At 35.4% G+C, this 4,964-nt stretch overlaps 1 long non-coding RNA gene across 2 annotated transcripts; it reads right to left on the bottom strand.

Annotated features, from left to right (window-relative positions):
- Positions 1-1,836: 1,836 nt before the first annotated feature.
- Positions 1,837-3,520, bottom strand: LOC144472608 (uncharacterized). Of its 2 annotated transcripts, none has more exons than XR_013494440.1 (3): positions 3,246-3,520; positions 2,841-3,051; positions 1,837-2,670 (listed from the first exon to the last, which is right to left on the bottom strand). It is a non-coding gene; the product is annotated as an uncharacterized LOC144472608 (long non-coding RNA). The 2 variants fall into 2 exon arrangements; XR_013494439.1 differs by having other exon boundaries at positions 2,841-2,895.
- Positions 3,521-4,964: the final 1,444 nt, after the last annotated feature.

Here is a 4,964-nt window from a genome sequence, read left to right as displayed (position 1 = left end):
CGATATAAAAAGGACACTAAAGTAATAACCGTATGAATTGACAAAACACGAATTTGAAAAGAAATAAAGTAATAACTGCAAGGCAAAGTTCCGTTGTAGGACGGAACAATGTATGAATGTTTCCTTTGATCTTAGTATGAATGCGTTATGTTTGAATGTTACCTTTGATCTGTCTTTCGTTCGTCGTGTTCTGTCTGTTGTCACCTCGGTTTTCCATTGATTGGTAGAGGGTAGTTTTTGGTGGAGGAAATGAAGCGTTTTTGATGGGAGGTGGGTGTGTCGCAATAAACTTGGAATAAGGAGTGGAAAATTTGTTAGAAAGTTCTGGTTTGTGTCGTCTTCTTTGTTACAGTAAAATTGATGAATGGTTGTCCGTGTAACGGTACTGTAGGTCTGTTGCACGTGTTGTCCGTTCGTCGAGTCGAGCTTCGTTAAGTACGGTAGTCGTAAAGTGATTTCGTTAGTCGTCGTTCGTCGAATCTTTTACCTATTGTCGGTCTATTCGCATGTTCATGACTTAATGACTAAAGGGATGGCTAGGCATTTTCGACCTTCGGTGTTGCCGTCGCAACATTACCTAAAGTGAAATGACGTTATCATAATGTTAAATGAAGTTAAATAATGTTAAATAACGTCAAAATTTATTAAATAAAGATAAATGACGTTATCATAAAGTCAAATGACGTTAAATAATGTTAAATAACGTCAAAAAATATTAAATAACGTTAACTGAAGTTATCATAATGTAAATCAAATAACGATAAATAATGTTAAATAACGTCAAAAATATTAAATAACGTTAAATAATTAAATTATTATTAAATAAGATAGATAGATAGGTAGATAGAGATAGAGATAGAGATAGAGAGAGGGAGGGAGAGGGACGGAAAGTAGAAGTTAAAACGGCAATTTGCCGAATTAAGCCGATGCACCGCGACGGTACACGAAACAACTCTTCGTGCTTACCACCCCATATGGTGCAACAACATTAGTGGTGTAAACCTCCTGCGAGGCACGTCGGGTCCTAGTGCTCTTGCTTACGGTAAAATAAAGAGGTTACCAGAGGCAGTCTTCTGGAAGCAGCCTAGTCCAGTTTTCGGTAAGGATAAGGAAACGTTTGTGGATCCATTCGCGTTCCTTCTACCGAAAGCAACTCGTGCCGCGTATTATCCGGCACAATTAGCGAAATAAAGCCTACAACCTACGCTCGGCCTGCACTACGCACGTTCTGCCCGTTCTGTAATTTTACAGTGCACGTGTAGAACGATTGGTCGCTTGAACAATCGTTCCCTGACTTGCTAGACAGTTGACTGTGATTTGGGCAATTGTCTCGCACTTCTGATCGAAGCACACGGTGTCCGGAGTGAATCGACGAATAGATGTGGTCCCTCCGTGACGGCTCCCTCAGTTGGGTAAACAGCTGAGTGACACCTTTTCTTTCTACAGTTCGCGAAACGCGGCTGACCAGCAGAGACGGAAAACGAAATAGCTGATTTACAGCTTTACTAATTTTCCGGTGGCCCCGACCGCCCTAAGAAGCGACCAAGGCGCGCAAAATCAGCGAACAAGACTCCTGTATTTAATAAACAGATCGCTGGGATCGCTTAAAAGAATACGTAGAGATTTAATTCATGAACCTGATCACTCCCATATCCCTCAGTTCCGAATAAACATTAGAGCCACGGTTGGCCGAGCTTCTAACAGCATTTAATAACTATATACGTACAATATGATGCATATGATTTTCTGGATTTCTTAATAAATGAAACCATATTAGATATCACATCAAGTTCCTTTGCATGTACACAATGTGAAATAGTTGTTTTATTTTGTTAGTTCAGGCCTAGTAACTAAATTACTGCTAATTAAAGGCTATGTAGATAAAATGCACTCTTCTGTAAACACAGCACCATCATAAGTGACATTATTCTTTTCAGGCTCTCTATGTCCATCAACATCACTAGTATTCATCTCATCTGTACTTCCAAGGGATTTAAATGTTGTTGCATTTAATATTGTTTCCCCCTTTATTTCATCATTTATATCAAAACTTTGAAAATCAAAGTAAAACATAAGAGGACAAAGTATTTGTGAAATATCATTTATTGTTGCAGTACTATAATCAACATCATTATCTTATATTTGTTTACACTCTATTGTATCCGTTAAGATATTATATGGGTGAAAATTAATCCTAAACCCTGCATAATTGGGTAATGTATCTAGGGAAAATATATATGTAGTTTGCAAATTTTATTCCATACTTGTTAGAATGTATTTTTCAGTTCCAGCACTTGTTCTTAGACTTTCCACTGTAACAGGAATTTGTTGTTTCATTCTTTTCTTTGATTTCTTTTTCATTTGGATCTAATTAATTTGATCTTCTTCTTCAGTGTCCAGTGGTTCTGTACATACAGCGGTCCAAAGTACATAAAATTAAGCGCTTATATGTAAAGAGTCACTGGTTGCCTGTAAATTGGTCATGTTTGCATCTTGTTTTTTGATCTTATACATTATAAAATTAATCATTTCCAAGCTGGATGCATTTCTTGGGATTAATTTTGTTTTCTGTACCAAGTTTTATACATCAAGATATACATGCTTTCACTTAAATACTTGGTTTAAAACCCAATGTGCTAAGACCTGAAGAGTACCTTTTGTTATTAGAATCTGCAGCAGATAATGGTATTGATATACTACTGAATTCACTACAAGAAACCATTCACTCTACTTCATCATCATTTTCTACTGTATAAGATGGAACATAATTCATATCTGTTTCAATGGTGATGAAGATGGAGTCGAATGTGCAACAACATTTATTAATTTGTTTGTAATACCTTTATGTCCTTCCATCTTGTTTAATTCAAATATTACAATATTTTGTTATTATTACTGGAAAAAACACACAAAGTATTGCTTTGAAGGACAGTGACAATATTGGATAGTTAAAATTAATAGATTCTTTTGAGTTAGATACATCACAGTGATCATCAGAATTTAGTTTAGCATTGAATACAAACTTATTTATATAAATATGTGAACCATAATCTATAATAAAAAATTATTTCATAAGTAGCTATCTCAAAATTAATCATGTAAGCTATAAGTCGTGTATGCATTTAGTGAGTTGCAACAGTATACATAAAAAAGCAATTAACATTTTCGTTAAAAATATCATGAATGTTCAGTATGTATTTGTATAAATTTGAATAGTTTTATGATACATTAAGAGCATTACTTACAACACACTTAAAGCTGAATGTTCACAATAATTTTCCCAATTTTGTGTAACACTATGATTAATTTTATTTAGTAATGTTAGTTACTAGTTACCAGTTAGTTATTTATAGTTTATAAAATTTTTATAATTTATCTTCGATATTTGCAGCCATGCTTCGCCATAGCAAGCATTTTGGCTTCCTCATTTTAATTATCTTTATCTCCACCATATTAATGCGCATCCAGTCCCGCGCACTTGCTTTAGAAAGAAAGGGAAGATGATTAAGACAGACAGAACAAGCACAGTGGGCTTTATGTCGAGTATCCACACGGACAAGACCGAGGCCTTTTCACTTTATTCTGCTTGGCGCTCATTCACAGATCGGTTTGTTCTTGATACGCACAGTTACTCAAGTGTTACAAAGTTATATTGTCTTAAGCATTCCATGAATAATTATAAGAGGTTATTTTTGTATAATTAGACATTCGTTAGATCAATCCAGCAACCGCTTAATTTTTAACATTTTACATTTCCAAGGAACATATTTATTTTAATGTATTTATTTGAAAGTTGAAAGCTCCTTCCCAAATAGAATTTCATGACGCGTGCCTTCAGATGGCGCAGCAATTGAATGAATTGTAGCGGTAGGCTCGACGCACCATCTAGAATAACTAGGTTAAGATAAATGTAACTAGGTTAGAGTAAAATATAACTAGTCATTAGTATAGTTAGTTTTAAGCCCTTAAGTTAAGTTAGTTGTATTCTACGCCTAAGATAAAAGCACCGTCGACGTGGGTGTCCAAAAGGGAAAAAACATTCTCACTCTTCTTACATTCGCCTACGCATCCACACGCAATAAAGCCTGTTTCATACTCCGACCTTGTGTCCAGTTATTTCCGCGTGTGCGCACTGAACCACGGTCGAGAATAGTCCCACAGAATGCGTGAAAGTGTATGACCGCAAACACGGCAAAGTAAGCAAGCTAGGTTTTCTATCCATATGCACATACACATAGAATTTGATTGGCATATTTCTGTTTCTCTCTATCGTATCTCGTTTTCTTTCTAAAGTACTTGCGCGATGCTGGATGCGCAATAAAATGGTGGGGATATGCGAGCCAGCTTAGGGAGCACGAAAAGTGTGCAGGAGTAGATATATGTACATATAGATAATTAATATGATATGATAGGATAAGCGTTCCATTCAGATTGAAAAGAGTTTATCGTTATCGATTGTTTGCCAATGTGTAGTAAACGGAATATGTAAACAGATTTGTAACAATTTCTATAAATAACGGTCATTCATAAACGAAGGAAACCTCTCACATACCGATCAAATATTGTGGATGCGTATGCGCATACATACACGTATATAATTTAATGTATGTGTGTAGCACACGTACCGTTTGAACCGTAGTATCAAATCACGTTGCTGAATTGTAAACATGAAAATAAAGCAGATAATTAGAGAATAAATATTTAGAATGTAACAAACATTAATAGAGTCAAATGTAATATGTAATTTATCGTTCACTCAACTTTGTAGATCAATCCAAGTTTGCACGCATATATATTGTATATATGTATGTATGCACAATACTTCACAATTTGAAAGCATCGTTTCTTAAGTGCTATCCAGAACGTCTGTCAAGACGTTCATACATTCAAGGTCTGATCATGAGACGTAGTAATAGAAATTTCTTCGACATTGAATAAATTTTCGTTAACAAACGGGTATGCAG

Source organism: Augochlora pura, chromosome 7, assembly GCF_028453695.1.
Source record: "Augochlora pura isolate Apur16 chromosome 7, APUR_v2.2.1, whole genome shotgun sequence".
Classification (NCBI taxonomy): Eukaryota; Metazoa; Arthropoda; class Insecta; order Hymenoptera; family Halictidae; genus Augochlora; species Augochlora pura.
This window is presented reverse-complemented; position numbering and strand designations above follow the sequence as displayed.